This window comes from Protopterus annectens, chromosome 2.part1, assembly GCF_019279795.1.
Source record: "Protopterus annectens isolate FY-2018-M chromosome 2.part1, PAN1.0, whole genome shotgun sequence".
Classification (NCBI taxonomy): Eukaryota; Metazoa; Chordata; order Ceratodontiformes; family Protopteridae; genus Protopterus; species Protopterus annectens.
In genome coordinates, this window is record NC_056729.1 from 1,939,820,359 (window position 1) to 1,939,843,675 (window position 23,317).

The following is a 23,317-nucleotide window of genomic DNA, read 5'->3' on the forward strand; positions in this document are numbered from 1 at the left end:
TCCTGGGGACAAGTTCAGTGCAAATTTCCCCCATCACCCCCAAAAGGGCCTGTGACCATCACAGAAGGATGCGGAGCCCCAGATGTCATGGACATGCAGGTAAGGACAGCCCTCTTTAAAGCCAAGAACACAGCATCAATGGGACTGGATGGTGTCCCAGGCTGCGTCTTACACTAGGCACAAAAGGAACCACACCCTCACGTACATTCACTGGCCAGACTCAATCGTACCACAGGGTATGTACCCAAAGAATGGCATACACCAACAGTCATCCAGCCCCACAAAGGGGGTGCCACAACAGAACCTGGAAACCATTGCCCTATACGTCTACTCAGCCTGGTCTACAAAGCTATTGAGCAAATTGTCATGGAACCCATAAACAGTGACATTAGAGACCTCCAGACACTGGACTCTACACAACCCCACCTTGTTAAAGGCAGACCCTGCCTCCTAAACATAGTTTACTTACTACAAACAGTTACCAAGGACATAGATGGAGGTGAAAGTAGTCCACACAGCCCACCTGGATCTCATTAAGGACTTTTTACACCATTTCCCACTCTGTCATCATGGACACGCTTACCAGCCTGAACATCAACAGCTATGTCACAGGATGTGTGGCCAAGTGGCTCACAGATCAAACACACATGTTTAGAGTTACGGCTGCCATGTCCGACTCTAAGACAATCACAAATGGCATTCCACAGGTCCTGGCCCTGGGACCCCACCTGTTTAGTAGATACTGCTCAGAGGTATAGGCAAGCATGGGAGGAGTATGGCTGAACATGTTTGCAGATGACTGCTAACTGTGGTCCATAACTGACTCTATGGCTGACACACACACATCCTCCAGAAGGGGCTTACAGAGACAGATACCTGGTGTCAAAACAATGCCCTAAGTAGAATGGCAAAGAATTCATAGTCATCCCCTTTGTCTAAAACAAAGTGCAAAGAAATTACCACATAGGTGGTACTCCAGTATGTATGGAGAAAGTCATGAAGGCCCTGGGGACACAGTTAGATAGTACACTCTTCTTTGATGATTACATGGCCAAAGTGTTTAGACACTCCTTCTATGTAGCCCACCCAATGTCACCTAATTTAACCCACTTTGTCTAGTCTGATGATGTCACTAACCTACAAATATACCTGTGGAAAGTTGAACTCACAGTAATGTGTATAGCATGTCATGTAAATGTATACTCCTGTAGTATCATAAACCAGTTAGGTAGGGGTTTGAATCCTGTATTTGACAAGTCTGTGTGTGATCTCCTTGGAGAGGAGCAGCCTTTTTGGAGAGTACTAATGCACCTTAAAAGTGGTATACTAATCTCTGTTAGGTCTGATGATGTCACCATCCTTCAAGCATACCTGCGGAAAAGAGAGCTCACAGTAATGTGTATAGCGCGTCGTGTAAATATGTACTTCTGTAGTATCATAAACCAGTTAGGTAGGGGGTTGAATCCTGCACTTGACAAGTGTGTGTGTGTGTCTGTTTGTGTGTGATCTCCTTGTGTGTGATCTCCTTGGAGAGAAGCAACCTTTTTGGAGAATACTCATGCACCTTAAAAGTGGTATACTAATCTCTGTCAGGTCTGATGATGTCACCATACTTCAAACATACCTGTGGAAAAGAAAACTCACAGTAATGTGTATAGTGCGTTGTGTAAATGCGTACTCTTGTAGTATTATAAACCAGCTAGACAGAGGTTTGAATCCTGCACATGACACCTGATTGTTTGTGTGTAATAACCTTGGAGAGGAGAAACCTTTTTGTAAAGTAGTAGAACACCTTACAAGTGGTCTACTTATCTTTGTCGTCTGATGATGTCACCATCTTACAAATATACCTGTGGAAAAGAGGCACCCCAGTAATGTGCATAGCATGCCATGTTAATGCGTAATGCTCTAGTATCATGAAGTAGTTAGGTAGGGGTTTGAATCCTGCACTCGATGAGTGTGTGTGCTCTATGTGTGTGGCACTGTTGGTCAATGTATAGTGGGTTTTGCTTTTACTACTGTATGACATGTCAGTATGCATTGCACATGTGAGGTAGCTGTGTGGCAAATACATATACATACATGTTACCTCAATTATTGCATGTGCGTGAACCCTGCTGTCTCCAAGGACACAACTGTCATCTTTGCCAGACTGTGCTGCTGCTTCCCAGACATTAGGTCACATCTGTATGCTTGTGACAAGGCCAGCCACTGCAGTGATCCCTGGCCTAGGTCATCCATGTCACACACACTCATTACAGTTACTATTGAATTGTGTGAGTGAGGGTTTATGGACGAAGTATATGTTAGACTGGTTCTAACACAGCAAAGTCTGTCAATGATGGCTTTTCATTATAGGTGTACAACAACCTTTGTGGATATGCATGCAAACCCCTTATTGCTTATGTGATCCACCAAGGTATTTCAGAAAACCTTAGAAAATGTGATTATCAAAGGAGAGATGACGTAACACTTGGTTGCATGTACACATCGGCACCTGTTCATCATATTGGTGGCTACCACCTTTGTGGTACTGTGGGGATACTATGTTCTGTAAAGGTGGATGACTATGCTTAGTTTGGGTAATAGCTTTACAGCATGGGTTTGACAACAGTTATCTGTCTGTATGGTACCCTTGTGGAGGATGTGTGTTTCATCTGGAGAATGCATTATAGGCCACAATATGCATTACCAGATGTGGATGGACATATCCCTACTGTGATTGCTTGTACCTAAGAGAGCTATATGCCAGACAGGAGTGGTCTCAGTAATGGGTGCAGGTGAATACCACTGGTTACTGGCATAGCATAGTACCTGAAGGATGCACATTTTGCTGTGTGTCCTACAGCTGTGTGTCAGTCGTGAAGACATCATCTAATGATTGGTTATGGTCTGGCTGTTGAAGTTATATATACTACCAGAATGCAGAACAATGACGGATAGTAACAGTATCACCCACAGCACAGTGTCCAACCATGTCATACACACATGTGTAGTCAGGTTCCGAAATGTGTGTCGTACAATGCATACTGGCCACCAATAGAAACTATGTAGTGTTACTGTGTAATACAGGGCATGTCACCCTGCCCATGTGTCCACTATGCACGTACATGCAGACAGTGCACCTCCACCATGTTCACAGATGTACACCTGCAAATTTGTGCTGCACACATCCCACACATACTGTCCACTCTCTAACACATGCTACCAATACTACACACATCAGCCATATACTGTCCACTCTCTAACACATGCTACCAATACTACACACAACAGCCAAGTGGCACGTGGGTGGACAATACACTATTTTAACTAAGACTGGTGTATACAATACTACAATGACAATCATAGCTTTAATGCATCATGCCTGCTCCGCTACACCTTCAAGCATATCATTACACTCTACTGCTGACAACATGGTAACATTGCTATGCTGCTATAAAGTCACCCTGTGCATCAGCACCATGGTAGCCTGATCCTGCATCGATGTTACAGATGACAGGAGGTGGCACAGGTTTCATCATATGCACAGGGTGTGTTGTTGGTTTGCCAGAGGCCTACAGTGAGCCATCCAATCGACATGTATGTGTGTGTGTGTGTGTGTGTGTGTGTGTGTGTGTGTGTGTGTGTGTGTATGTGTGTGTGAGGGGCAAGAGTACTGCTATGGGCCAATGTTGATGTAATGTGTGTGGGTATGTATTAGCCCTAGGTGTCTGGTTCCTGTGTGTGTGTGTGTGTGTGTGTGTGTGTGTGTGTCTGCATGCATACAGTTCCACCATGTGGCTGCCATATATGGGTATTTGTGGGACAGCCACAGACTGTACCTGTCAGGCTTTACAGATCACCATCCCTGGCCACGGATACGGTCCCTGTGCCTGGCAGGGGTGCTACTGACACTATCAGGTACTAAGCCAGACTGGGTACTATCCCCAGAGGTAGATGGATGTACACTGGACCCAGGTCCCTGCTGGGACTGTCCCGAGCCACATGCATGTGGTCTTCTAGAACATTCTATTGACAGCCCACCGCCAACATTGCTGGGGCTGATATTGGCACTACGGGAGCAGCTGTGACTTGTGGGACGTCCGTGGCAATTGCCAGCTGCTGATTTTGCTGGCATACGTCCACGTTGACTACTCAACCATCCCGCACTGTCCTGATACATGGACATGACATTGCGGAGGACATCTATTGTCTCTCCCCAATGTCTATCTGTGACCTCAGTGTAATGACGGATGGCACCTGCTAGGTCACGGATACTGTCAATTACGGTGGTGTTATGTGTCCTCTGTGCCCTTAGTCCCTGTCTGGTGTACCGTTCCATACGTGCCTGTGCCTCCATGACAGCCTGGAACATGTGTGACGTTGTCAGACCTGTGGCACGTCTGCCAGTGGTATGATGAGCAGCAGTGCTCCGGCAAGAACCCCTGGACGTCTGCCTATGTGGTACACTTTCAGACATCTGGGTATGGCTGCTGTGTTGGGATGCATGTGCCATGGATACCACACTGCTCTGGCCAATGCTGACTGTATGCTGTCCCTGAGCTAAGGGCATTGGTGATGGATATATTGGCAGTATGACTGTGTGCATGGATGGGGTGGACACTTGTGTACTGTAGATTGGCGGCCCAATGACAGACCCTGGCAAACATGCCTGCACCTCAACAGACCTATCATCATCATCATCACTATTTTGCTCAGTGACATTGGTTTCCCCACTGCATTGAACCAGCCCAAAGTCAGCACCTGTGAGAGGAAGACAGGAAACACACTTTATGACCTGTACATGATGTCGGCACACATGAACACATGCACACATGAACACATGAACACATGCACACATGAACACATGCACACATGCACACATGAACACATGCACACATGCATGCATGAACACATGCACACATGCACACATAAACACATGCACACATGAACACATGCACACAAATGCACTCCTCACTAAAAAAGGCAGACACACACACACACACACACACACACACACACACACACACACACACCACCACCACCAGCAATCCAGAACATACTCAATAGCGGGTGATGGTGGGGTACAGTATCACAAGTCAAACAGTTATATCACATGTGTCAGCATGCAGGATGTGTGTTGCTCAACAGCATGCAGTATAGGTGTAGACAGCCCTTGCCAATAACAGTATACATGGCTTTGATGCATGTGTGTTATTGTTCAGTGATCGGCCTCACCCTGGAATGCAATGTGTACATGGACACAACATTGCTGTGCAAGTCTTAAAAGCTCTGCAATGTCTTGTGCACCATCACTCACAGGTATACATACCATGGCTGGATGTGTATCTGTGTGTCACATAGATATCCATTTCTGATTAGTGCGTTTGTGTCTTTAGCAGATGATTGTGGACACAGGTTTAGCACATGCATGCTATGTATACACACAGGATGAGTGGTGCATTTATACCTGATGGAATACCATTGTTCAACATAGCCATTGTACAGTGGTTATGGTGAGTGTAGGACATATTGTGGACATGCCAGTGCCAGCCATGACATGGCATGCTACAACACAACTGCAACGTTAAACTTCACACATACACAATGTGTGTCATGTGACCTATACACTCAATAGCATTACATGACATATATGTGTCACTTTGTACAAATGGTGATTGCTATGCATAATGTGTATCGGTGCATATGTTTGCACACACACAACATTGAGGTGCATAGCAGTTAATGCTATGTATGGTACTGTGGTCACTGTAACTGGATGGGGTGTAGTACCATGAGCCATCATCATGCAGCATCATGTGGTCACTCAAGGCTACTAATGTGTGCCAGACCGGCACATACCATGCTGTACCAGAACTGCAGTACCATGGCTACATTCACCATTTCACAGCCACTTGTTACATGGGTTTGTAAGGTGCCCAATAGGGAGCATTGCCTAACATGAATGTGTTGCATGTTGGAGAGTGTTGCACTGCCCCATGATGGGCCTCTACCCCTCAGGTATATTATGTGTGCTGTGTGGCTGACATTTGGGATACTGGAATGTGACCTTACAGCGTGTGTCTAAATATGCCATGTGTAGCATATTAACATGTACTGTGTATGATGGAGTTGTGTACATCGTGTGCATGTGTATCAACTGCCTATCCACTGTCCACTATAGTGTAGCCACAATTGTTTGGGATGCTTTGTGTATTGCATGTATTTGAGGCAGCCACTCACGGTACTGAGATGTGCATAGTCTCACAGCAGAAGAACACACTCACCAGCATGGGTCTGCTGCCTTGCTGTCACACCAGAGGGACCTACAAGGATATGAAACAGTTTGTCAGTGGCAACAACTGTGGCATTGCTACTGTGGCTTTGCAATCTTACAGTAGCACAATGGTTGACAGTCACAGGCCTACACATCATGTTCCAAATGATCAGTATTGAACAACACCAGGCTCCACATCTTCTAACTACACAGTACACATCTCACATATGCATGATCTAACAATAGAGGTAAAAGTAGTCTACAGATATGCCAACATACCTGCACGCTCCATGTGAACTTGCTGGGGGGCTCCGGCCTCCATGATGATGCATGTGTGCTGTTGTTGTTGTTGGTGTTGTTGCTGGCCGGGATTCCCCAGGCACAGGAGCAGCTCCTCCACTCTGGTGAGGGGGGATGGGTAGCAACCCCAGCACCTGTGGCAAGCTGTTGCCTACGGACATCAGATGCACGCTGCTGGACATGTCTAAGGAAATCACTGCAGTGATGTCGTACCTGCTCATAAGTCCGGTTATGCATGCCTATGTAATTTATCCTACGGACAACATCTTGCCACAGCGCAGTCTGCTCATGCTGGTCCTGGCTGGTTCTTGAAAATAGCAGGTTGTACTGTTCAATGAGACAGTTGGTTATTATCTCATCCTCTGCACGGCTGCATGCAGGATTGCGATGGTGGGACATGGCCCTGGAAGACAAGAAAACAATATGTGTGAGCAAGTCATGTGGCACACAACATTCTACAGTACAGATATCACTGAACTGCCATAAATAGCAAACTATTGTCTGTCAGAGAATACACACTTTCAATACCACATATAAGTGCCAAACCCACAACTGCCTGACACTGCCTGACACTCTCTATATATTAAAACATTTTCTGCACAGCAACAAAGATAAACCACTATGTAAGTCTATGCAACAGTACATGGGACACTGTATGTGACACAATGCACCACCTAGCTACAGTAGGTATATATCCAGCTAATGCATAACGAAATATGTAATCCATTGCAATGATTGTAAAGTCCAGTTACAGTATTACCAGTATACCACACTAGTTGTTGATGGAAAACCCCTGCCTACAATATGTGCACATTCATGAATATATGAGGCATACTGCTGTACTAGACTATACATGTTGCTAGATACCCATTAATATCCTTTAACACACATATGACCGGGGCATGTTACAGGCATACCCACACACTCATCAGACATACATACAGGACACAGAGGTATGGCAATCCAGATGAGCTTTACGTATATACCATACAGTACTGTGTGTCAGTACTTACAAACCCTTATGCCTGAGGTATGTAATCTGTGAGGACTACAGGAAACACACAGAACAGTGTTTACAAGCAATGTGGACATACATAATACTGTGCTGTTTAGGCCAAAGCTTCAGGTAGTACTCCAGTTCATACAGGGGTTTGATTCACCAGCAGTACCAATCAATGAGCATACATGTACTGCTTTATCCTCCAATGGCACACCCCAGTTAACACAAAGGGACTACATTGGACCATATGCCATACTGCTTTTTCTGGCTAGCAATAGCATACACAAATTTTGCTAGGATCAGAGCTAGGACACATAATACCATGACAGAAACAATTTCCCACTAAGCTATCCCACATATACACAACTGTGACACATTCACCAACACATTCACTATCACACTCAGTCAACCTCACGTAGCAATTATTGCAACAAGTACATGTGGATGTGTATTGGTTCAGAGGTAGGTTATAGGCTATTGGCCCTAGGGCCTATAGAAGCCTAGCCAGACAGTACCCTGGCCTTTGACACCCAAGTAATTTAGTTCCAGCTGTCCCTGTCAAGCAGAGCCACAGAGTTGATTCCCGGGGTGTAATTCCTATCTCACATCCAATCATCAAGACTATTCATGATGGGTGCTACTGAGGAGCTTTGTTTGCAATTGCTAGGTAGTTTGTTCCACAGTATGGGATGTCTCTGAGATAGGAATCTATCCCTCCAGCATGTTCTGTCTATTGTGGTGACAAGGTTTAGTGTGCAGCTCATAGGGAAAGTGATCTGTTTACGTGGAGCATGTCCAACAGCTCTGGGTTTGACATAGCTTTCTATATTAGGCAGGGGTCACTTCTGGGTTGCCGGTATGCAACACAGTGTAGCTGTGGTTTGGTGAGATGGTATGCATAGGGCACCCATTTGAGGACAGTATTACTCTTTGTGAGATATGTCTGTGGCCTTTACATTTGCTGTAGATGTCTTGTGAGGTACATACCAGAAGGGGCATTGTACTCTATAATGGGTTTTGTGAGTGATGAGTAGAGGGGAACACTGACCTCTTTTTCCCTGGATGACACAGCTTTTGTGATGAGGTGTGCCATGTAGACAGATTACATGACTAGTGTGGCACTGTGATTATCAAGAGTAAGACCACTGTCCACCTGTGTCCCATGGTCTCTTATCACACTGTCAGTGTTAAGTTGACTACCACCTATGTGGTAGTTCATGGGTACAGACTTTTTAGCAATAGGGATGCGAATGTATTTTAGACATTGAGCTTGAGGCCATGGCTTTGTCACCAGGCATCTGTCGCAGTAAATGTGACTCTGTCTCTTCCTGCTTCTATATATATACATATATATATATATATATATATATATATATATATATATATATATATATATATATATATATATATATACACACATACATATAAACATCCATTGGTGTACATATAGATATACATATAGGCACATATACAGTCCACCTTTCATGGTGGGAATATCAATTATGCGAAGTATGGGAGGTATGCAGTTATGTAATGATATTGCACAGTCTTGTGCAAAATGCATTGAAGGTGTTCTCAGCCCATGTGGCTTTAGCAGGCCTCACTGGCTGCGACACTGCAAACCTAACAAATCACACCCACAGCGTTTAACCATCACATGTCATATACCAGCAAACAACCATTGTCCATACTACTGCACAGAACACAGATGACATGGTTCAGATGTTTGACATTTAATGCTGAGCTACATATATCACAGTTATGTCCAACTGCACACAGCTACACACTGATTTGTCCATGGCAGTAGTTATGCAGGGCATCTATGCATAGATACGTACTGCTGCCACATATGGATGTTTCAAAGTATGTAGAGTAGTCTTCAAATACATCTACTACATGCCAGTAAATACATATCTGTTACATACCTTTCATTTGTATGTGTTTGTAGTTTTCACTTTGCTGTATCTTTGGCTTTATTTTAGATTTTTATTGTTTTTATTATTATTTTTTTTCCACTGGTGTGGGTGGGGTGACCGTCTTTCTCTCTCTCTCTCTCTGTCTCTGTCTCTGTCTGTCTCTCTCTCTCTCTCTCTCTCAGCATCTGCAATGGGATGATTGCATGTGTGGCCAGCAGGTACAGCCTGCTTTTATAGGTATCTGCACATGTGCATGTGATGGTCTCTGCACCAATTGGTGGCCACCATTTGGTAATTGCATGCGGCCTGCTGTGTGGTAATTGCAGTACTCACTGTCATAGCAACCCAATGCTATAAATTTCTATGTCAGGTAGGCATAGCCCTTTCAGCTTTCCAAAGTGGGGCCCATTGTTGTTTGCTGTGGGCACAGTTGTGTAAGTCAGAAGGTTGGTATACTTCTTATATGTGAAGCTAGGGGTGTAGCCAGAGATTTAAATGTTGTGCTCAGACCTGAATATTGCCACTTCCACTACACAGTTGTCAGTGTAGATTTGTAATCACCCCTACAAATACTAACACAAGATACATGGGTGTATGTAGTTTCTTTTCTACTTATACAATTAACTGCCATACAAAATAAGTTTTTGAGATGTATTAATTTGGCACATGAACTGTTTGTGAACTGCTATACTGTGAATATTAATTTACCCACTTTTGAACAGTTTCTGCTTTTTTAGTTTTGACATTAGCACAGGCTGCTCATGAAAACTGGACAGATTTCAGTACTAGGTATGCCTACCTACATCCTTGGTAGACCCTGAACACACAGGTTTATTGTACATTTGGGTAGGGGTGCAGAAGGACAGAGATCATTATGCATTAATGTGTGAACTTTATCTTGCTGGACTTAAAGGGTTGCTGTGTACCTGTTAGTTTATCAAGGCAAGTAGTCTGTCTGCGTAGCTCCCAAATGTGGTCCTATCCAGATGGTAGCCAGAGGTTAGCCTGTTATTCTTTGTCTGTGCACCACACCGGTCTTTTCCGCACTGGAACAATGGCATTGTCACAGTTGGTTGCTACCAGTACATGGCTACATCCCTTGGTATTTCAGTGTTGTACTCCTACATAAGGGTATGCTTCTGGAACTCCTTCCAAAGCTATTTGCAGTGTGTAACAGCAGAATAGCTGATATGCCTGTGTGTTTCTGCCTCTGCCAGGCCTCTCAAACACTCAAGTACATATTTGAACAGACTCAGGGAAAAGTAGGTAGAAGTGAGGTACACCTTTACAATATTAGAGACATTAAGTTGGGACTTTGAGAGAAGCAGAGCATATGGATTAATACACATTTCCTGAAGTACAAGCGGCGTCCAACGCTTACTTATTATCATTATTCATTAAGTGTAATTCACCACCTTTCTGCCCAACGTGTCCAACTCTTACTTATTATCATTATTCATTAAGTGTAATTCATCACCTTTCTGCCCAACGTGTCCAACTCTTACTTATTATCATTATTCATTAAGTGTAATTCTCCACCTTTCTGCTCAACGTGTCCAACTCTTACTTATTATCATTATTCATTAAGTGTAATTCACCACCTTTCTGCCCAACGTGTCCAACTCTTACTTATTATCATTATTCATTAAGTGTAATTCACCACCTTTCTGCCCAACGTGTCCAACTCTTACTTATTATCATTATTCATTAAGTGTAATTCACCACCTTTCTGCCCAACGTGTCCAACTCTTACTTATTATCATTATTCATTAAGTGTAATTCACCACCTTTCTGCCCAACGTGTCCAACTCTTACTTATTATCATTATTCATTAAGTGTAATTCACCACCTTTCTGCCTAACGTCAGTAGCTTTCAGAGGGATTCAGAGGGACACAGCTAAAACCTGTCTCAAAATCAAGGACATGCCTGAAATTTTGCCACAGTTGCGAAGTATGGCCTCTGCCCTAATCAGATATGCTAGTGTTTGTCTTACTATGATACTGTGTGGGGGTTGTAAAGTGCTCCTGTAACATTATTTCCTGCTAGTATGGCTGGTTCTCTATTCACAGTCATGTAATGCAATTCCACAAGAACTGCTGGTAAGGATCCACAGAACAGGATTTGTGTTATGGCATTCCTATTTGTCCTTTACATTTACTCATTCTGATGCATGATATATTGATTGCAACACCCATTTGTTGTATGTTTACCATGGCTCAGTGATACATCATGCCATCTAGTGTGTACAAGGTCCGGGGTTCGAGACTGACAGAGGTATTTTATTTTGCTGCTGAGCAGAACAAGGGCCCTGACATTCAGAGTGACTAAGGCACTTTTAAGCAGTTGCAAGTGGGTTTGCGCGATGCTTAGCAATACTTAGCTAAGCGCACACACTGCTTAAAAGTGGTTACTCCCGCTATCTACCTGCGGAAAAAGAAAAGAAGTGGCTATATTTGGGGAGGTAGGTTGGGGAGGTAAACAGACAAGACAAACAAGATGCATACAGGGGTGGAATATGACACATGGGGTGAGTGAACACCATTGATGGGGAAGGGCGTTTGGAAATCACAAGCCCATAAGCCCACAGATGGCAACAGTGGAACTGAGATCCCCACCCATGGGCAGTCCACTGCACTTTCACAGCCCGGAGGGTGGCTGTGCTGGGGGGCTGCGTAGGAGGGGCAGGCTCACCCGTGAGTCACGCCACTCTTGCCTCGAGCTGGCATAGACGATCAGTGACTGAACGCTCAATCTCCCTACGCACCACAGCCCGGACCGTTCGGAGGGTGATAGGTGGCCCTCTTCTGGCCACACTTGTACGGGGGGATGAGCCCCATCCCCTGCAGGGCTTCCACCTGAAGGTGGCACAGGACCAATGGAAGAGGAGGTCCCAGGCTGGGCACTGGACCTGCTGGTGCCAGGTGCCATCGCCAGCTGAGGTGGGACAGGTGGGTCCACTGGGACCGGCCTTCCCATACGTTCTATGTTTAGGAGGATTTAATGACAATATGGGTTAGTAATAGCCAACAGCATTCCAATTTAGTTGTAACAGCATACAGTAGTATTCCTATTAACCCAACACACCAGCATTCCAACAGTTGAACAGCAAGCATAACACATGCATATATAGAACAACAGTGGATATTCCAACAGCATGCAGGATTGATTGGTGGCAACAGGCCACCAAGATTGTGGTATGTGAACAGGGCACATGCATCAAAATAAATGCAGATATTTATCAAACAATAGGACATGTGTCCCAACAAATGTTATGAGATTAGACATACCCATTGAGGTGTTGAATTGCCTTGTTTATGCACATACAGTAGGGTGTAAAAAGATACCTCCATTAAGAACTTATATATACTTGTAGTTTACACTACATTCCTATTGACTGTGTTTATATATCCCCTACATGTATTATTACACTGGGCAATGTCTGTTAAATTGTAAAACGGGTTTTGCTAGTTTTTGATATATCTGACCTGTATCTGACATACAAACTGTCCTGGATGCAGATGTTACTGCTACATATTTATATATTTCATTTATATTTATATATCTACATGTCTGTATGTGTTCAGGTGACACTATCAGGTATATGTTGACAGCCCCCTACATTTCTAGCAGCACACTGACATTTCTGGGGAACAGAATAACAAGCTACTCATGTGCCAGATTAACCTGTACATGCCAGCCATGAACCGACAGCTGAGGACTATATATATGCTTAACAGCTACTGGCACTCCCTTCATCCACTTTATATGGGCCTACCATGTGTGGGTTGACTACTCTTACTACAACAGTACTATTTCTATAATGCAAGGGTACAACAACATATTGAAGACAGTGACACAGACACACTCCAGGAATTATACCTTTATTAATTACATTACACACTTTTCTAGTGGCGCTCTCATTTATTTGATATATCAGTGCAAGCAGAGGTCTTTTATTCAAGACATATTATACCTTTATTAATGGGTTACAACACCTTTTCATGCTGTCTCACTTATTTTATATAACAGTACATGCAGAGAAGTTATTCAACACTCATTATACCGTTATTAATGGGTCACAACACTCGTTTTCAGGCTCTCTCACTTCTTTTATATGACAACACACGCAGAATAATTGCTAACCTGCCTGGTGGCGCAGCCTTAGTAGCCTATCTGCATAGGCTTGCTGATTCGCAGCACGGACACCTGCAGCTGTGAAGTAAATGAAGGGATACTGAGACATACCTATCCATAACATGGACTACTATAGCAATTCTTACATACTTCATTCCATGGCTACATACTCAGTAGTGGGGCATTTTCCATTTGACAGGCCTCCTGTATCCACTGGTTCAGTCGGTCCTCCTTGTGTCTCTTCAGGTCTGAGAAGTGGTGTCTGACCTGCTCACCAGTCCGAGGGATGCCTGTGGCACTGGTGAGATCATGTGCTAGATGGTTCCAGGCTTCCGCTTTGTACTCAGTGCCCTGAAACTGGCCCTGCAGGAGTCTTGCATCATGATGATGGATGAGGAGCCAAGCCATTACTTTTGACTCCTCAATATCCCACCGTTGTGCTTGAAAATGAGAGCCCTCTCCAACACCGGCCATACTGTCTGCAGATGGGAGCTACAACCAGTTATGGCAATTATTCCCACCTATGGAGCTTAAATATGCCTCATTTCCCGCACTTATTTATGATTGGCAGGTTTTGAAAATTCTCAGCTAAGAGCAAACCTGCTTAGCAATGGGTAAACTTCCATTGATATATATGAGTGTGTTGGAAATGCATCCATATTTAAAGCTGTCATGGCTTAGTGGTTTAGTACTGTGATTATGGTGCACAGTATCCCTGGTTCGAGGCCTGCCATTGCTTTTTATTTTACTACTGGCCAGACCAGCTTGGAGGTGTGGCTGTGTTTAGCTGACTTTGCTCAGCTTTGCCCAACATTGCTCGATGTTGCTCTACATTGCCCTACGCTGCCCAATGTTGTGCTAGTTAGCGAGGTGCACAGCTCCGCTTGAACATGTTTTGTTTGCGCTAGTTGGCGCGATGTGCAGCTCCACGCAAAACTATTGCGCTAGTTATAGCAGTGCTCAGCTATGAGCAATTATACTTAACTGTGCTTAATACTAGTAAACTTTGCTTAGTAGTGCTTCCCAGTGCTTAAGATTAGTTACTTATGCATTTATCAGTATGCATGACCACTCCACATTCATATATATATATATATATATATATATATATATATATATATATAGTAAATAATTTTCACTAACACATAGGCCATTTCAATGCAATTTACTGAGATTTAAAAGGTAAATGTCAGGAATTCTATTTATCCACACATTTCCGACAGAAAATACGTAGGAGATTGGCGGGACTTGAACCGGGAATGCCTCCTCTTTATGCGAGGGCTCTACCACTATTCTATTGCTATTTGGCTTAATTTGCATATAAATAGTTTATTATCCTCTTTGATGTCTACACTGCTAACTGTAGCTAAGCAATGGGCAAACCTGCGCATACACATGCAAATACAGGCAGCTATATCGAGAATAATAAAAAAAAAAAAAAGGAAACCTTTACATTTTAAACTTGTACAGGGATTTAGAATATGGGGGAGTGTAGTGTTGGGTATGTGGACATTTGAGCGTACTCGCTCATTTCAGTTGACATTTGCAGTTTAGGCACTTGCAGGGGCATGGATATTTGGACTGCTCGGCAGTCTGACACACCCCTTGCACTCGTGCATGCTCCGTGTAAGCCTTAGAGTTGAGTCAGCACACCCTCATGAATATGCATGATGCGCTGACATCATACCCTTACACTGCAGTTTCCATGTAAGAGTTAGTTAGTCTTACACAGAGGATTAGTGAATCCTGGCCTATGTGTAAATGTATAAATGGATTTGAGTCAGTAATGGCATGATCCCATCACAACTAGTTGAATAAGTATATCAGAATAAGTATATCAAGATTTTTAGCCTCACTTTCCAAGAGAATACGTTCCTGTACATCACTCTGTGGTATAGCCTTTTTGTAGTTTAATGTATTTAATAGATGTTTGCTTGAAACAGTTCCAGTGTAAGACTTTATGACCAAGCCAGTTCTGGCTATCTAAAATTTCAGAAGCATAAACACGATAATCAATATACAATAGTCTTTTGAAGACAATCCTTGGGGGGGGGGGGGTGTCGAGAATACAGAATTGCCAGAACAGAATTCTCTCATAATATTATGGTTAGGCAATTTATGAGTGTGTCTCAAAGTTGATATGAATAATTATGTGCCCAGAAAATATGCCTAAGATCTGCTTTTCTCAGACATGTGCTGCATGAGGATAAGCAAAAATGAAATTATTTGACATGTTTACCTGTCATTATGGATTTATTGTGCAGGATGATAATTTGTGTGTAATATAGCTTTTAGGTGGCTATGTTTTATTTTATTTATTTTATTTTAATTTACATTTGTTAACCGGGGGACAGAGGTCCGTTTTCAGCAGAGGCCCAAGGAGAAAAGCTTCACATTCAATAAGATACATAACATAAATTGTTGACATGATAATAGAGTTCATATACTAGTTTAACTACACTATGCATTCACAATAGAGCTCATATACTAGTTTAGTTATGCATACACAATTTCACACATCAAATAAGATACAAATATAAAAAACTGACGACATCAGAGGACATAAACTATTTTAGCTATACATTCATACTTTCACACAGTCATGATGGTTGATATTATTAGCTAGTCTGCAAGTTTTCTGTGGAGTCTTGGTTGAGAAACTTCACATAGTAGTAATACAGAGTGTGTTCTTGACATAAGAATAGCTGACATTTAAGTCTAGATATATGCATTCACTGTATGCTTCATTATCATTGGTGGCAATATTGGCTAGTAGCACTGCTGGAGGTTGAAAACTGCAAGTGAGGGAAGAGAGGCGAGGAAAGAGACCAAGAGTTAGATGGAGGAGTGAAAGATTTGGTTAGCTGTTCAAAACAGCATCAGACTGACCTTATGATTGGGTAGGAAGAAGAAGCTGACACTGAGTGAGTCGATCATCCAGGGGAGAAACATGGGCATGGCCAGTTCCCTAGATAATGGGTTTTGAGGAGTTTTTTAAATTGGAGGGGGGTGTGGTTGAAGTTAATTGACTTGGGAGTGAATTCCAGATATTGGCAATGGAACAGGCAAAGAGAGATTTACCAGCTGTATTTCTGTGTTTGATGACATTGACTAGATTTTGATTATTGGATCTTAAGGTACGAGTGGAGGTTTAGGGATGAATTAACTGCTGAAGTGCTGGGATGTTTTCTGGGAGGTAGTAGATTTTGTGTGCTATTGAGAGTTGGTTGAGTAAGAGTAGTTGTGGTAACTCAAGCCAGCTGAGTTGCCTGAGGGCAGGGCAGTGATGTGATCTATAGGATGCATCAGTGGGAAATTTTGCAATCCCGTTATAACAGGATTCCATTTTGCTTAGTTCGCTGTGACGTACGTTAGTAAATACTGGGGAGGCATAAAGCAGGATAGATAGGAGGTGTGTCCTTGCAATAGTGGCTTTGGTATGTTTGGTGAGGAACTGTTTGTTCCTATAAAGGAGACCCAGCTTTTTGTTGACGTTTTTTATTGTTTGGGCTATGTGTATGTCAAATTTCAGGTTGTTGTCAATTTCTACTCCAAGGAGTTTAGTGTGGGTAGTTGGGCTGATTATTATGTTTTCCTTTGATTTTATAGTAAAGCTGCTGTTTGTAAATGTATTTAAGTAGTTATTTGCACTTCTTAACTTTAAGGGATTTACATATTGACCAAGAGTGAATAAGAATATGCATCTTGATATCTATACTTTAGAAGCAATTTATAGGAATTAGATTTTTCTCATAGCAAAGAGTAATATATCTGTTCAAAGGGCAGTTATTTTAATAAAGCCATGTTAAGAGTTCCTACATTACTGCTGAAGTAAGTAGTTTAGCATAGGTATATATCCCTTGCATGAATTCAGTTGTTGCCTCAAATTTTTGAAAAAAGATGGTTTAAGTGGGATAATGTCCAGGAGTATTATGTCTTTAATTAGTGAAAAAGAGGGTAATTCATACCAACAGTTTGTTATGGTGTATAAAATTTATGTTCAAGATAATTGGATGAAATATTTCAAATGGGCCTTCTAGGTTCAATGTATTTACTAGTTTTTGAAGTATAATGATTTCACAAATGAAAAAATGATGTAGCTTGATTAACTTCAGATCTTTTTGTTTCAAAAATAAAACAGCACTGAGATTGCAGCTATAGATAAGGGAAGAATTGTGCCAGATTGCAACCCACATTGTATTGCAAATATTTGACATTGGAGAATAGTTCATGATTTTAAATGTCTTTTCACATTAATAATTAAATTGTAGATAAAGAAGTGTGGTAGGTCCATTTCACTATGTTTTTGGTAGGGTTAGCTTGTTCAGTGACCAATCAATCTGCTAAAGTAATCACTTTAAAGCATTTATTTGGCAATATATTAAAAGAAATAAGAGCAGGAAACAGACATTTTAGTGAAAATATTCATATTAACTATAGCTATTCTGGAAAGGAATGAACAATTTAATTGTCCCATCTGTTAAGATCATTTGTAATATTTGTAATCCTTGGATAGTCCCCCAATGAGGCCTATTGTTTCTGGATTTTGGATAACTGAACCCCTATCTATTCTTGTTGAAAAGCAACTGTGACCAGTTTTAGATAAAGTCAACACTGTCCTTAGAGACAACAAGCATTTGTAACATCTTTATTCGAGTTGTCCAATACCAATAATAGTGATGTTTTTCTGTCAGATACAATGAATGTGATATTACTTTTCACAGTAATACCCAATGATGCAGGGATTGAGTTTGTTACCCTGTCTGTAAGTACTCTGACTTTAGTGCAGGACATAATCATCTGATTAGCTGACTTCTTGATTTGATCTTGAGTAACAATGTCTTCACCTTTAATAGTGAGCTTTATATACAGAGGGTGGGCATAGCATTGGGAAACTTTTGTGCCAATATCTATCCAAATCTAGTGCTTGCCTATTGGGAAACATTTTATGTTGTTAATGAGAATAACCTTTTTAAGCAATATGTTCCCTACTATGCTAGGTTTGTGGATGACATATTTTTTGTATTGACAGGGCCCATCTCTATGCTGCATCATTTTGTTGAATACCTGCAACCGACCACTCAGTTTTTATGCTTTACCCCCAAGATCTCTGCTGAGAGTATTGAGTTTTTGGATGTTAAAGTTATTATGAAACTAAATGGTATTGACACTCAAATTTACAAATAACTTGTAAAAAGTATTACATTGGCAGTGTATGCATCCACAACACATTCCTAGGAATGTCTTGAAAGGGCAGTTTTTTAGATATGCTGGCTTAATGCTGATGATGAATGCATGGTATCTGCATTTAATGAGATAGCAACAGATTTTAGCAGCAGAGGCTATAAAGAGCATGAGATAGATGTTGCATGACAAGGGTATTTATTTAGTAGGAATAATCTAGCCAGACCATATTTTTCTCATCATGACCCAGAGGCTAAGAAAACTGGGGTTCCACAAGAAGGCCCTCTAAGAATGAGCATTACTTGTTCCAATGATGTTAGGTTCATAGGTTCATAGGTTGGTACTAGGCTATCAGCCCTAGGGCCTATACAAGCCTAGCCATAACAATTCCCTGGTTATTTCTTCCCACACTATTTACTTCCCTGGACCCCTGTCTAGCAGGGCGACTGACGTGATCCCCGGGGTGAATTTCCTTTCTCCCATCCAATCGTCAAGGTTCCTTTTGAAGAGGACCAAAAAGGCACTCTGCTTGACATGTATGGGCAATCTATTCCAGAGTCTGGGGAGTCTCTGGGTCAGGAACCTATCCCTCCAGCATGTTTTGTTTATTGTGATGACAAGGTTTAGATCCCTGGAGCGTGTGGCTCTGAGGGATTGGGATTTCTTTAAGTGTAGCATGTCCAACAGCTCTGGGTTTGACATGGCCTTGTATGTTAAGCAAAGATCGCCTCTGGGTAGATGATATGCGACAGAGTATAGCTGGAGTTTTTTAAGGTGGTCAGAGTAGGGCATCTGCTTTTGGCTTGTGATTCTTTTAGTGAGGTATTTCTGTGGCCTTTCCAGATGTTGCAGATGTCTTGAGAGGTACATACTAAATGGGGTATTGTATTCTATAATGGGTCTAATGAGGGATGAGTACAGTGGGACAATGACCTCCTTTTTTCTGGATGAAAAGCCCTTAGTGATGAGGTGTGCCACATAGAAGGATTTCCTGACTGTTGTGGCGATGTGGTTATCGAAGGTGAGACCACTGTCCACCTGTGTCCCTAAGTCTCTTATCAAACTTTCGGTGTTTAGTGTACTGCCACCTATATGGTAATTCATGGATACATGTTTTTTCCCAAAGGGGATAACTATACCTTTCTTGGCATTGAGTTTGAGCCCTTGGCTCTGGCACCAAGCATCTGTTTCTGTAAGGCCCTTTTGTAGAGTATCCACATCATTTGGGGATTCAATAATGGCTCCCAGTTTGCAGTCATCTGCAAACTTTGTTATCCAGAGTCCCTTAGTGTTGGCCTGTACTTCAGAGAAGTAGATGCCAAACAAGAGCGGTCCCAGGACTGAACCCTGAGGTACTCCACTTGTCACTTGTCTGGAGCTGGATTTGGAGTCGGCTACTTTTACAGTGTGGGTTCTATCAGTAAGCCAGTTAGCAACCCATTGGGTGACGTAGGGATTAATGCCCAGCTTAGTAAGTTTATCTATGATTCCAGAGTGGGGGATGGTGTCAAAGGCCTTGGCAAGGTCTAGATAGGCTGTGTGGACCACCTTACCCTTGTCCATGGCTCTGGAGACTGATTCAAAGAAGTCAATCAAGTTTAGGAGACAAGATCGGCCCTTCACAAACCCAAACTGGGTGGGTTCCAGTATTTGAAGGTTGCCAATGTCTTTGTTTATAAGTTCCATGATAATACGCTCCATGGCCTTGCAGATAAGGCTTGTCAGACTGACGGGACGGTAGTTTCCGGGATCCAAGGTGGATCCCCCCTTGTGGAGTGGGATAACTGTAGCTGTGCGCCACCCAGTGGGCATGAAACCTGAGGTGAGGCTATGATTAAACATGACACTTAGGTGAGGTGCCAGTTCATATTGTAGTTCATGTAGTACACAGCCTGGGATGTCATCTGGTCCCATGGATGCTGTATTCTTAGCTTTGGAGAGTGTGTTTTTTACCTGTGTGGCCGTTATTACCAGAATTTGGCAATCTTCTGGTATTGAGATGGATTTATGCATGAGTGGATGTGCTCGTACAGTGCCTTAATGTAGGATTCAGCAGTTGAACTTTCAGCTCCCATCTGCATGGGTGTCATGAAGTTTGTCACTTCTGACTTGAGTAGCATGAAGTTGGCTTTGGAGAAGTTTTTTATGGAGGTTTCCTTACTGGGGGGGGGGTGGGATGTGGATGTTAAGGGTGATTAGCTTATGGTCAGACATGACTAACGAGGGGGTGACCATAGGTGTGGAGCATCGATTTCCCATGTTGGTAATGATCAGGTCTAGGATATTGGAGCCCCTGGTGGGACTATGGATTAGTTGATCCAGGGCATTGGAATTTATGAATTCCAAGAACCGTTGGGCAAAGGTGTTGGTACATGAGTAGCTTTCCCAGTTAATGGCAGGGTAGTTAAAATCACCCAGTATTAGGGTGTTTGGTTCTATCTTAATATTTCCAGTATGTTTAGAAAGGTGTAGTGAGAATTTTGGGGTATGGTGGGGGATCTGTAGCAAGCTACAATTTGGATTGCAGTCTTACCTATTGTTAGTTTCACCTGGAGAATTTCAGATGCATTGTGTTGGGCAACTAGCCTGGTGGTGTGAATATCCTTGGTGAATATTGACACTCCTCCACCTTTAGTGTTTCGGTCCTGCTTTGGTGGCCAAAAAGTGTGGTAAGAGTTGTAGCCTGGTATTGCAGGGGTGCTCTCTGGAGCCTTGAACCAGGTCTCAGTTACTGCACAGATATTGATGTTCTCCATTTTTAGGAGTACCTTGAGAGAGTGCATTTTGAGGTTTAGACTTCTAGCATTGAGTAGCATTACCTTCAGATTTTGCATGCTTGTACCTGTTACGGTGGTGGTTTTGTTCTTTGAACTTTGCCTAAAAAAGGCACTATAGGGGTGGCAAGAGCCTTAGCCAGTAACCTGAATCCCAGATGCGACGGGTGCAGACCATCTCTGGCAAAGCATCATGGTCTGTCAATCATGTCGTCCCAGACAGACAGATACTGGATCCCCTTTGAATGACACCAGAAGCTTAGCCAATTGTTGAAGTCAATCATTTTGTCCTTATATTGTGGCATCATTCTGGGCGAAGGCAGGATGCTATTCAGGGCTAGGGTCATACCTGCCTGGGCCACATGATCCGAGAATTCTTCCATGTCTCTTTTCATGTAGTCCAGGGAGGTACATCTCAAGTCATTCACTCCAACATGGACAATGACAGAGTCATATTTGTACTTGTTGTGGAGTGACTTGAGTGCATGCATTGTGTGGCAGATCCTGGCACCCAACAGGCAGCTGACTGTAATTTTCTCCTTGTTCAACCTGGTGAGAGGGACATCAGTGTGCCGGACTATAGAGTCACCTATGACTAAAGTGTTAGGTACATTGTCTTGCCTTAGGGGCTGTTGCTGGGTGGCACACAGGTGTTTTGAACTATGTGAGACTTTGGTTGTGATTGGTGTTTGTTTGCATTTCAGCTTCAGAGGTCCTTGTTGCTTGGGCAGGTTACAGTTAAGGGCCTCTGCATATGTGGATTTAGTGTTGCTATATGTGGGTGTTGGTGGTGTGGGTTTAGAAGGGCTATGTGTTGCTTGAGGTGAAGTGTGGGTGTTAACCTTCTCCTCTTGACTGTCTAGCACAATCTTGGGTGGAGAGAGCTTTGCTTCCATTTTGGCTATGTAAGTGCATCTCTCACAGGTTGTAGTGTTGGGTGGTAGGAGGAGAGGGTTGTCTGTGTACATGAGGCAATTGCTGCATTGCCCCAGTATGCCCAGATTCACCAGGTGGACAGGAGAAATCACCGGAAGCTGACCCTTGGTCATGCCTGGTTTGATGCTTTTTTTTTTTTTTTGTAAAGTACAGGAGCTGTTTTCCCTTACCTTAGCAATGTACTTTGCAATTATAGGCTGTTTAGTGCCTACTATTAATTTCTCCTTATTAACAAGGAGAGTTGAGTGCTTGTATCAGTTTAAGGCTTCCTAGTGCTTTCCAGCAGGTATTAGAAAAAGTGCTAGTCAAAGGGATGCTTAAAAGTAAGATGAAAAAAATGCACACTGCAGTGTGCACTAGAGAAGGTAGATGTGAAAGTAGTAACTTAAGTTTTACCTGTTTAAAAAGTTAAGGTTTAGTGGAGAGTTACTATTTTTAAAACAGCAAAATGGGTTGAAAGGGGTGGTCACTTTTGTATTCTGGTACTATGAAATACAGTAGGATGGCCAATAAATTTAAATAGTTGAAGGGGAGGGGTTTTTGATTTAGTGATTACTCACACAAATGAGGGAGGTATGGACATTGCTATTGGGTCAGGATGAGTAAGGTCACACTGTCCTGTTTAACATTTCATGGATGTTTGTGCTGTGATTAAAATCAACAATACTATGTTCATTTGCAATTAATAAATATTGGTTATCAAAGTTATGTTATGGAAGTTTAATAAAAGTCATCAAATGTCATTCGGTGTGAGTTATTTATTAAGTTTAGAATTTCTTGAATAGAGAAGAGTTTAGACAGATATCTCACCTG